At 38.6% G+C, this 13,226-nt stretch overlaps 1 long non-coding RNA gene across 1 annotated transcript in view; it reads left to right on the top strand.

Annotated features, from left to right (window-relative positions):
• LOC135971951 (uncharacterized) overlaps nt 1-13,226 on the top strand; it is a 127,074-nt gene that overhangs the window by 36,927 nt on the left and 76,921 nt on the right. The window lies entirely within an intron of this gene.

Below are 13,226 nucleotides of genomic sequence, written 5' to 3'. Positions count from 1 at the left end.
TTCACTTACAGCTCTGGAGGCTGAGAATCTCAAGAGTGAGGGGCCAGCATCTGATAAGGACCTTCCTGCTGCATCATCCCATGGCTGTAGGGTAAAGAGTGGGCGAGAGAAAGAGAAAGAGAGAGTGAGTGCACGCAACGGGAAAGTGGGCCAAATCCACTCTTCCATCAGGAAGCCACTGCTGGATAACTAACCCACTCCAGTGATAACGGCATTAATCCATTCATAGGGCAGACCCCTCATGACCTGATCATCTCTTAAATGTCCCATCTCTCAACACTATTGCGATAGATTATGTTTCCATCACATGGACTTTGTGGGGCACATTCAAACCCTGGCACCTCCCATTTATCAGTGGTTTGTTTCAGTACACCAGAATGGATCAGACAGCACCTAAAGCCATCCCACATGGTGACAGAAGTCTAGCAGAAAACAAGAGAGTCTTACTACGGCTAAAATGGGGTGCCCCCAGGCTGCATCTTCCTACAGTTTGTTGTAACAACTGTTCTGGGACCAAGAAGCGGGCCAGGAGGATACAGCATTAGATGTAATGATGTCCAATATAGCCTGCCTCTTGCCGAGGCAAAAGAAAAAAAAAGACAGTGGGTGATGCACATCTTGCTAGAAGACTTGAGTTTGGAGAAAAACCCTCATGGTAACAAAGAGTATACATTTACCTGGCCTTGTCCTTTATGCATGTAAATCCCTGGGAGCATCCGACAAGAAGGTATAGCTATGGCATAATGGGATTAGAGGGTGACTCTCGCCATGGCTCAATCCATCTAATAGGCACAACTGAAATACACCACGACCCTTGACCTCAAACAGTTTTGCAAGTCTTTCTGGCATATTATCAACTGGGGTGTTTTTATGATTTGAGGATAACTGTTAAATAAAATATATTATAACCTTCCACTTGACAAATATACTTTTATTTACTACATTTTAAAAATGTGTAAAGCTATAATTTTTGTATGACTGAAAGGAATATATCAATGATGAAAATTTAATTATTGTCATAACTGAGTCTGCTGTTCATGAGCTGGCAATGTAATACAAATACATATATTGTATACATTCTATAATAAAGAGTAAGCATTTATATTTACATATTTATTTGACAAAATTACCTCCATTTCAGAAATTCATCTTCAGTCACTTAAAACCCTTTAAAAGAATCTTTTTAAAAATAATATCCAAGCTATTGTCTCTCTTGTTAAATCTATTTTTGCAGATTTACTTAGGTATAATTGACATACAATAAACTACCCATATAATAAGTACACCTGTAAAACCATCACCGCAATCAAGACATGAACATAGCATGAACACATCTCATCCCCAAAAATTTCCTCTTACATCTTTTTGTAATCCTTCCTACTATTTTTCTGTCTCAAGGCAACTACAGATCTGCTGCCTGCCACTATAGATTTGTTTACATTTTCTGGAATTTTATAAGAATGGAATCAGTGGGTATGGCTTCTTTCATACAGCATAATTATTTGGAGATGCATCCATATTGTTTCGTGTATTCCATTGTATGAATATACAATTTGTTTATTTATTAATAGACATTTGTGATATTTCCAGTTTTGGGCTATTAAAATAAAGCTGCTATAACATTTAGGGGCAAGTAACAGGTATAACTATATGATTTGATTTCTTCTGGGCAAATACTTAAAAGCGGAATGGCTGGATTACCTTGTAGGAGTATGTACTACTCAAAGGCTTTCAAAATGGTACAACCATTTTACATTCCGTTAGCAATGTATGAGGGTCCCTTTTCTTCCATATCCTCACCAATACTTAGTATGATCAGCCTTTTAAATATTAGCTATTATAAATATATGTGTAGTAGGATGACGGTTCGAGTTGCTCCAGTTTTTAAGAATTCAGCCATTCTAGTAGGTATGTAGTGGCATCTAACGGTGGTTTTAAATTGCAATTCCCTAATAATTAATGGCGTTGGGCCTCTTCCATGTGCATGAAATATGTGTTCAAATCCTTCATTCATTTTTATTGAGTTGTTAATTTTCCTATTGCTTACTTTTGAGAGATCTTCACATAGTCTTTATCAGAAGTGTAATTTTCACTTTTCTCAAACACTCTAACACTTTAAGGTTTTTGTTAGGTTTTTGCATCGGGGTTATACTGGCCTCTTGGAGAGTGATTTTGGAATATTCCTTTCTCATTGATTATATGTAAGAGTTTCTCTAGAATTGGCATTAATTCTTCTATAAATGTTTTATAGACCTCATCAATGATAACTGGGCTTTGAGTGGACCCCAAACTGCTAAGACATTAGGGTTGTCAACATAAAGATCTAGAGCTCAAGAAAGTTCAGGGATGAAGAAAGAAGTTTAAAGTCATTGGTATATAGGTAGTAGCCATGAAAATGGAAGCTGTCATTCAGAGAAAAGACATTTAGTAAGAATAGAAGAGGTCTGAAAAAAGTATCCAAGGAAACACTGCCAGTAGAAATCAAGGAGACAGCTAAGAAGACTTAGAGAGATTAGAGAAGAAGGGGAGATCAGGAACAAAAGGTCTCGTAAACATAAAAGGGGAGAATAAATTCCAAGGAAGGGACTGATTTAAAATTGCAAATGTCTCAGAAAAGTTAAATAATGTAAGAACTGAAAATTAGTCACTAGACACTTTAGAAACAATGTTATCTGACAGGTATGGGAAAGTTCCAAATGCTGTATGTATACTGACTATGTATCAGGCAAGTTCCAAATACTGAATATGTGCTAACTCATTTCACTCCCACAATAATCCCAGCAAGCATGTATAATTATGATCTCCACTTTACCGACGAGGAGACTGAGTATATGGAGGTTAAGAGCATTGTGTAAAGCATTACAGATATAAGCTGATTGTACTGTGATTCCAACCCAGGTAGTCCTGACCACTATGCTCTCAGTACAGTGATGAAGGTACAAGCTGAACTTCTTAGTACAAGCCCCGTAGCAGCAACGTTGCAAAAAGTCTTAAAACCTGTAGTTCTAATACAAAAAGAAAGGCCATGGGTCAGCCTAAAGCACTCTTAAACCCCAAGCCTTCAGCATTTAAGGAAGGACATCCCCTGATTCCCAATGGGGCATGATACACAAATGAGTCTAGCCAAGGTGCTACTGCTGCTTAAACTGCTGTTGCAGTCCAACCGAGTACCAACACCATACAGTTTAAAGCCAGGTGTAAACAAAGTAGCCAATGGGCTAAACTTAAAGCAGTATAAATAGTAATCATAAACAAACAAACAAACAAACAAACAAAAACATCTATGGTAATCTGTACCGATAGCTGGGCAGTCTATCAAGGCCTAACCTTATGGTTAACTACTTAAAAAATACAAAATTGGCTAGTCAGCCACCAACCCATTTGGGGCCAAGCCATGTGGCAAAACCTCTGAAAAATGGGTCATCAAAAAAAATGTAACTACTTATCATTTGTCAAGTCATGTGCTTTTGGCCACCCCTGGCAATAGCAAGGCAGATGCCTTGGCCAAACTCCAATGGCTGAAGTCGGCATCGACACAAAATATGGCCTTGTGGCTACGCCAAAAACAGGAACGTGTGGGTGGTAAACTAATGCCACAAGTCAATAAGCATTGAGGTCTGTCCCTGCCCATGCAGAATATTTGGGAGGCTTGCCAAAAATGCCCAGCGTGTGCTCAGGCATACCCTAAATGGAGGCAGCTGCCCAGTGTTACACAAGTGCCCTTAACCAGGTGGTAAGTAAACTACACCGGGCTACTGCCAAAGTTGCAAAGGTATATGCGTGTGCTAACAGCTGTAAACACGACCACAGGCCTATTGTTCACCTACCCCTGTAGGGTGGCCGACCAACAGCACACCATCCCAGGCCTGCAACACTTATGTGCCCTGTATGGTTCCCCCTGGCTGTTAAAAGTAATAGGAAAAAACATTTTACCAAACAACAGGTACAACACTGGGCACAACAAATAAACATAAAGTGAGAATTCCATGTGCCATACAATCTGCAAACTGTGGGTATAATTAAAAAACATAAAGTGCTCTTAAAAAATAAGTTACACACTTGCATGTCACACCCCTTTCTTTGCAGGGCTAAAGTTCCAGGCTAAACCTAGTGCTCCAAACCTTAAACGGCCACGGAAAGGCGGCTCGCCCCTGTAAAGGCATTGTTACACCAAGCAGCCATCCCCGTTCAGTTGCAAATACACACTAAAAATAACCTACTCCACCCAGGTATAAAAACAAACAGTAACCTGTTGTTGCTTGCCGCAGCACCCCTAAAGGCTGGGAAACAAAAAACCTGGCTATCGCCATAAACCCTCCAAGCCCCCAACTACGGGTGGTTGGCCATTGAAGCTCCCTGTGGGGAGGGCCTACAGCATAACTTGCATGTCACTCCGTAAGCGTTCAGTATATGGCCTCTGCGGTCAATTGTTTGTAGAAAAACAGGAAACAACTCTTCTCCAGTAAACCTATGTACTACCTGTGTGGCCTATTATAAGCTCCCTCATAACTTTGGGACAGATACAAAACCCAAAGAAACCATGGGGAGCTAAAGAGGTGTAGTACCATCGCCCAGGGCAGAAGCCTTTGGCGGCTGCATTTTTATCCAGGAATAAAAAGTTAGCCTGTATTTTGTTTAAAAAATGTAATTTACCTCTGTTAGTACCATTGCCTGCTCTGTCATTTCAACCGTAGGTTAACATGCTCCAACTGCCTTGTAAACTGGGCCCACACCTATGCTAACGTAACCAACGTTTCCAACTCTTAAATCTGCACTGCCCTTCCAACAGCAGCTGCAAATGGCTTGCCTTGGCACATACATTCGGTGTCTGCAAAAAACTAAACATGGCTAAAAACTTGGGGTGCCATGGCTAACGCCTGGAACACAACACAGCAAGCTTTAAACAAAGAAAGATGCAAAACCCACGGCATGCCTGAATCCTAACTGGCCCATAGCGTTTATAATAGGTGGGGTTAGCTAGTGGGGGAACATATAGTACCCCTGGCTCTGGTGCCGTAGTGCACAAAGCAACATTAGGGTAACACCACTGTGGAATGGGTACCTGTCATGGCCTGTGCAAACATAACATGTGTCACCACACCAAAGGTTTGGTGAGACAAGTGGTCCCACCAAGGTCAGGCCCCAGTAAACTTTGTGCCCCCTGGGAGTTTATGGGTTTGTAAAAACACAGAATGGCCTTACCTACAGCAAACTGAACTAAACGTTGTACCTGGGGGTGGCCTTAGGTACCTGCCGCTGTTCTCCCCGCATTGCCCAAACACCGGCATAACTGAAAAGTACTACACTCTTGGTTTTTGCAAAGGCAACAAGCCCCTGGTGGTTCTACTCCTTGGCATTAATCATTCCTAAAGTGGGTGTCATAAGTGTAAAAGCACAAGTTACCTCTCTTGCAAAGCACACTGCTCAGACTCTAAATTACACGTAAGTGGCCCTCGTCCTATTAACAAAGTTAAAAGGTGGTGTTACCTTTTGGAACCAAATGGCCTTAAACATAGTAACTGCTGCCTAAGAAGGCACCTGTGCCCTCTTAAAAACACGATGTTGTACTTTTGTACCTAACAATCAGCAAAACACAACATCAGCCTTGCAAGGGGTCTTGTGAAAGATTAAGGTGGTCAAAAGCCTTACTACAAACACCCTGCAAAAATGGTAAACATCCCTGGGCTCTAGCCTATGCTGGGCCCTAACAGTCATAAGTAGCATAGCTAAAATCCTAGGAGTAAATTGTTGCTGTCTGTATTGTTGTCGTAGGTTATAAATTCAGGACTCTACCCTATGAGCATGTGTCATTACCCACAAAATGCCCTTGGCCTAAATGGTGGCATGTAAGGGAGATGGCTGCACTTTAGTCAGAATCAGGCTGAGGCAGCCTTCCAGCAAAGAATAACTCAGCGGGTTTGGAGTGCAGGTGCACAGCTCCACACATTATGTAACCACTCCATGTAAGGCATATTAAGTAACCACTCACATAAGCTCGTGCTTAGCTTGGAGCCACTACTGTTTGTAAAAGATATAGTTAATGTTGTATATACAACTAACGCCCCACTAAAAATAAAGCCATGTTGCAACTGCCTACAATTCCTCAAGTGCTTTTCCAGCTACCTGCCACCTGCCCACCAACTCCCCTCAAACCTCAGCTTGGGCTAAAACCTAACAACATACACAATATGCTTTTCAATAATGGAAGTTGTGCCTCTAAATAGAAACAAATGGAGGCAATATATTCTTGTATTAAAATTCAACACAATTGAAGTTTGATAATACATATAAATGAAATAAAAACAAAAGCAAGAATTATAGACAAGTTTTTCATAAAATAAGGTAAAATTTCTTGGTTTTATATTTTAGTTCATCACAACTGGATGCAAAGACCCATGTACTCTAATTTTTGTCAAACAACAACAACAACAACAACAACATGGGATGATAATAAGAAGTGATAAATAGTAATATTTGTAAATATTTCAAAGCTTCAAAATGTTTGGAAAATATACCCCCTAGGAATATATTATGCTCTTCAAATAGTATTTTAAAAATCATTTCATAAAATTTATTTTCTTTTAAAAATGAGTTATAATTTTATATTTGCAGAAGTTTTGACACTGATGGCTCTAAAAAACCTAATACCCTTGAGACTGGTGTAACTAATTAATAAAATGCTCTTTGCAAACAAAATAAATCCAGAAGAATTCATGCCACAATTATAACATTCAGATAAACATTTGCTTCAGAGCAATCTGATTTCAGATGTTGCATCAAATAACAAGCTGAACACTTCACACTGTATTTATAGACCTTCTAAGAGACTAAATTATGCATAATTTATTGTAACTTTGAGATTGCCACTCATTATGTAGTGTTAGCAGCAAATACTTACCGTGGGACACATATAAGTATCAAAATAAAATTAGAGAAGTTGGGAGAATGTGTCTTTTAAGGCCGAGAACTTCAGCTCTTTTAGTATTTTCTACCATTCAAGAATTAAAGCTAAATCCATTAAGTTATCAACTAATGGTAATAAAAATACTCTATGATAATTCCTTCTACAGTTTTTCACTGTAGAGATTGTTGTTTCTCCATGTGAACTTAACAAATACTCTAGTAAGCTTGAAAGAATGAGACTTTTTCTTGTTTTTCTCTCTTCCATTTTTTGGGTCTGCTTTCTCCAGATGCCTCTGTTATGGACTTCAGCTGAAAGCAGCAAAACAGGTCTGGGTTGTATTACGAGCACATGCACAGCATTAGATACCCTGAGCCACACCACCAGTAGCAGGCCAGTTCACTGGCCTGGGTCATTCCTTCCAGCTGAAGCAAATGTGGCAACAAGGCCTCTCTGACAGCCTAGGCTAGCCACAACCAGGAATCCCACTGGGGATGAAGAAAGAGAGAGAGATTGCAAGAGATTACAGCTGTGCAAATTGCCTGATTATTAATGTGGTTTTCCTTGCTTAGAAGAAGGCATGGGCCAGGTGTGGCGGCTCACGCCTGCAATCCCAGCACTTTGGGAGGCTGACGCAGGTGGATCACCTGAGGTCAGGAGTTTGAGACCAGGCTGGCCAAACAACGTAGTGAAACCCCGTCCCTACTACTAAAAATACAACCATTAGGCATGGGAGCTGTTTCGCTGTTTCTCAGAGGGAACTCTCGGTCACTTCAGACGTTGGTGCCAGGAATTCAGAGACCACAGAAAGGTAGAGAAAACTTGAGGATTTAAATATATGGGATAGATGTGAGGTGGAGAACGGGGTTTCAGGAAAGACTTTAGAGTGGAGGTGCCAGAAATGCAATTTCTAAAATCCCAAAGAAAACAGGAGTGTTTCAAGCACTCTCTGAGAAAGGCAGTGTGCATAAGCATTGGAGTCCCCATCAGCTACCCCGTTCCCTCAGATTTGGAATTCTAGGGTCATAGTTAATCTCCTTACATGCTCTGTCTTCCAAGTGAAATTTACGTGCACAGGTGGGGCACTCGTGACAGCTGACATAGATCAGCGAGCACCCCAGTGAAGCTGAAACCAGGATTTTTTTCTTTTTCTCTTTGATTTTTTTTTTGTTACAGTTTATGGCTAGTAAGAATTACGTGGGTCTAGATATTGGTATTTCCCGATCCGATTACATTGGGTTTGTTTGGGAAATCATATTTAACAAGTAATAGATGCTTACATTGTAAAGTGCTGAAGCAGTGATCACATTTAATTTGTGTTTTATAATTTTTCATGAGTGTGAGGCTTGTACTCATATTCTTATGCCTCATGCTGAATGTCTGGCATTTAGGACAAGTGAACACGTGCAATATTTGGGGTCAGAGAAACTCAATTTTGAAAGTGCTGAAGGCTTTCCTGCAATGGAACACTGGAGGAGGCCTGTTTGTAGCATTGTAGCCTGTTGTTGTGATAGCCACTGTTTCCCAGACATGGGACATTATTCTGCTCCCTATTAGGAGTTTTATGGTAAGAAAGTTCTTAGTCAAACAAACTTGAGAAAAGCAGTCTTGAGCAAATTTACCCATCTTTCTCTTCCTGTGAGGCTTCTCAGTTTTTAATCTGTTAATGTTCATATTTAAACCCCAAGAGGGAACTATGCAGTGCAGTACTTCCCTGATGTTTTTGGTTATGGAATACTTTAATTTTGCATACTGGTGGAGTTTAGGACACGCTACCCCAACATATGACACCTTGGCATTTGAGAAAATAGCACGAGCAGAAAGGCCATTCTCACCTTCTTCTTGTGCTTCTCCCCTGAAGCAGATCATACCCTTCCCTCTATCTGGAGAAAAGGAACATCCTTAGCCTTGAAAATACAGAGATACCGAGAAGAATCTGAACAAGCAGGCCTTGCTAAGTTCCCCTGAGTTTATTATCATTAGATCTTACCCTCTTTTCCAATCATACTTCTACACAATTGTCTACTCTTCATCAAACCTGACCAATGAAAACATGCAAGTTTTCTGTTTCTTTGGGTCTTTATTTTTGAAGGCTCCCTATGTCACATGAATTTAAATTTGTAAACTTTTCTCTTGTTAATCTGTGTTTTGTTACGGGGGCCTCAGCCATGAGCCTTGCAATGGGTGAGGAAAAGATACTACTTTTTCTCTGCTACAATACCAGTCAACGTCTTTCAGATAGTTTATTAGGAAAGCAGTCTGGGGACTACCAAGCTATGCAAAGGTCCTTGGCCACTGATTCCTGATTACTTCAGACACTGGACCTTTGGACAAAAGCATCGTAGGAAAAAGATACATTTACCTGGCTTTGGGCCCTGTGCCTGTATCCCTTGGGCTTTGTTATGGACAGGGGCTAGAGAGGATAAGGGTAGGTTGGATGGAGGAAAGGGAAAGGAAGGAAAGGTAAGGCAATAGTAGGACAAGATACAGGCATTCAGAAATCTTGCATCCTGACCAAATAGATTTTTAGTTCCACCTTTGACACATCTGATTGAATCAAAGACATCTAGGTTGAAATCAAAGCTGTACTAGCTATGAAAAGGGTGACTATGTGAACTTTGCCTAACTCCTAAACTTCAGGTTCCTCATGTACAAAATCAGGGGACTATAATATTGGATATATTGGGAATATAACTCATTAGATTATTGTAAGATTTATGACCTACCTGGCACATAAAAAGCACTCAGTAAGTATTTGTTGAACAAATATACTTAATTTTGTGCCTAGCATATAGTCTTCAACAAATGGAAACTTTTATGATGACTGCTATCATTAAAGGCCTGAATCCCAAACATAAATATAAGTTCAGACAGAAAGCACCTTAGTGTTGAGAAAAATACACAATACTCACCAAATCTAAATTTTATGCATGCTTATGGCTATTTTTTTGATGAGATCATGTATATGGATCTATAGACTATCATAGAATTAGTTAAAGACTTAAAATATTTTATAAAGAAATACTGAGTGCCCAGAGAGGGGAGAAGTAAAGTACCGTGTAACCAGGGCAGCATATTGTGCTAGGGGGATGGATCAGCCTAAATATGAATAATAAGTTATCTGCCCATATCAAACTATCCTACACATCAATGTCAGGGGAATTTTTCCAAAACTCAGTACGTCAGTTTGCTGTTCAAAACCTGTTAGCAGAGCAATGATCCCCATTGAGAATCTGACGACAATTATGGACATTCTTTCTAGAGAAATTCATACATGTACATGTAAAGATAATTTTCTCTATTATTTCAAGAAATTATTGGACACATCAAAGCCCATTATAAACCATGTATGGTCCATTGATGCCACCATTAGAACTTCTGAGGTTCCTTCTAATAATACATAGTCCAGCATTTTTATCTTGACATTCAAGACCCTCTACAAAATCTCTGTATTACATCTACAATAGCTATAATGACTTTACTTTCTATTCCATTCTCACTCCTCTTGACCAAACACATAGACCAGTTTTTGCAGAACACAACTTACCCATTGTCTTCCAAAGATTTCAGAATCGGAGGCATCTATGTTGTCTCTTGTAACAGTTTGTAACTGTTCCTTTTGTCTGAAATGCCTTTCTTAGTCTTCCCTGGTTATGTAATTCCTTCCATCCCTTTAATATAGGCCATTTCCGTTCCGTATATTCTGCCAAATCTTTTTCAAGCAGTGATGACTATCAAAAGTCATCATCTATTGGTAATAAACTGGAGTGGGGAGGGGGAAGTTGGGAGGAAACTTAGCAAGTCCGGCTTGTTCAGATTCTTTTTAGCATCTCTGTGTAACATTTCTTCCCTACAGGACACCTGTCACGTGAAGGCCTTCAAGAGAGAAGGTCAGAGAGACCTTTCTGCTTCTGTGGTTTTCTCAATTTCCTTCAGCTTAAAATACTCAGTATGTCAAGATGCCGTGTTTTAGAGAATTGTGTTCTGAGCTCTGACATTGCCTTTATCACCCATTTGAGAAATGCATGTGTGTTCTTTTTAGTTTATCCTTTCATACATATATGTCAAGTCTCCCTAACTCAATTGTAAGCCCTACAATGGTAAGGGCTATGTTTTATGCATTTTGGCTCAGAGCTAAAATATTGCAGAGAGTAATGCCATGTTTCTTTAGACAGTAGCAAAATCTTTAAGAAAACTAACACAATTTAGCCTAATTTCCCACATAAATACAATTATCTGACCCAAGCACAGATATAAAAACCAAACGACATTTTAAAAAATTTGAAAAGTGTTCTAGAATTTGGTAGAATTACAATCAGTCACCACTAGATGGAGGAAGTGATTTTCTTAGTTGGAGTGAATTTGAAGCTTTTCGTTTGAAGAATCACAAATGCTTACTTAGGCCTCAGATGGTTATTGTTGGCAATTTATCAGATCATCAATATTTTCAAGAAGATTAGTCTTCTTTATTATTTTATAAAAAGTATTCTCTATCTTCCTTTTTCGAATCCCACCCCCTATAAAAGGGAAAAACAAAAATAAAGCAACAGACATAACTAGTATGAAATAAAACATATTAAACAAGTTATTTCAAATATACCTTGAGACTCAGGGTGAAATTTCATATGATTTCATCACACATTAGCATAATTAATGCCTTTTTATAATGAAATAAATATGATGTTTGTAGACCTTTATAGACTTCATTGTCTTTCTGAGTATCATGCTGTTTGACTATATTTATTGCTATTGTTACATGTTTACAACATGCCTACATCAAGTACAAAAACTTTTGCTTCAGTTGACTTTTGTTTTGAAAAGCCCTGTTTTGCGTTCCTTCCAAAAGGGATATTTGAAACTCAGAAAAAAAATTAAATTTATGTAACTGTGAAAATCACTTTTCACTAAGGGCAAAATTGATATCATTGCAGTTGATTAGAAAGTGAAACCTTCACCTTTCTTTCTTTCTTTTCTTTCTTTTTTTTTGGTAAATGTTGTTACTTTTCTATAACTGTAGCAGAAATGTTAGAATTATCATAAATGAGCTTTTGCGCATGCTGTTATTTCATCTTCTGTAAAAAATTTCAATCATATTCTTAATGTTTCTGTTTCCAAGCCAACTGTTTAATGCTCAAGGCTTTATTTCAGACTGCAGTTCAGACTATTCATTTATGCTAACAGTAGAGCTTGAACAATACTGTAAATTAAAGAAAATGTAATTTTGGGATTTGTCTTATAATTTACCATTTTCAAAAAGCACTCTCTGGAGAAATTAATAGCTTAAATATTACTGGAATAATGAGGATCAAGTTTGAGGAAAATATAGCTTGAAAGTCTATTACTGAAAATGATGGAAATAGGCATTTTTGTATTGCTATCCAAGCAAATATAATACCATACCATTTATCTCTAATTATCCCCAAGAAAAAGAACAAGAAGCACTGAAAAAACAAAGAGTAAAGATTTAAATGGATCTGTTATTCTCCTGCTTTCCCTCACCTACTATTTGTGTTATTATAAATATTAACAAAAATCAGCAAATAGAACTAGAGAGTAAAAACAGAAGGCTGATATATTCTTTGGGTCAACAAAGAACTTCTATGCAGCACATCAAAAAAATCTTGGGTCTATTATTCTGGGAAAATATCCTCGCATATAATCCAAATGTTCATTTTCAAATCCATTCATGTTCAACGAAGTGTGTGATTTTTCTATTCAAGTTAAAGAAAGCCAGATTGAGAATTTATCTAAATTCAGTTAATTATATTTGGTCAAGCATTGTCCTTGGCACAAATATTCTCCAGATCTAAAATTTTTGTACTTTTAATCAGCCATGGCTACAGAGGTCATTGGCTGCAAAAATAGAAATTTTAATTACCTCAGCATACCATGCTATAACTAGACCTTTATATTTTGTGTTGTTTCTCCCTGTCCAAATAAATGGTGGGGTTTATGCAACAAATGTATCCTACAGAGGTAAAACAGGGACAAACAACATGGAACAGTTCAGTGAAATTAATTTGTATCTTAATGGAGCTTTGTGAAAGTTTAGAGCTTCATTTCTGAATGGTAAGTAGCTGCTGTCAGCCATTTGCATTGTATCTCTTATGGCACAGTCATCATTTGGGCTGGGTAGCTTCACCACCACCCAATTAATTTTTAAAATTATACCACAAGGAATTGACACATTGTCTTGATGCATTTATATCCGTGATCTTGGAGCTTTGATGCCTCACTTATCACCACCCTCCCCAACTTGTGAGAAAGACTTCTCTCCTTTGTAAAGGCAGGGATGTGAGACAGAAAAGAAGCAGGCAGAATTTTT

Source organism: Macaca fascicularis, chromosome 7 (genome assembly GCF_037993035.2).
Source record: "Macaca fascicularis isolate 582-1 chromosome 7, T2T-MFA8v1.1".
In the NCBI taxonomy this organism is placed as follows: domain Eukaryota; kingdom Metazoa; phylum Chordata; class Mammalia; order Primates; family Cercopithecidae; genus Macaca; species Macaca fascicularis.
Note: the sequence above shows the minus strand (reverse complement) of the source record. Positions and strands in the feature narration are given on the sequence as shown.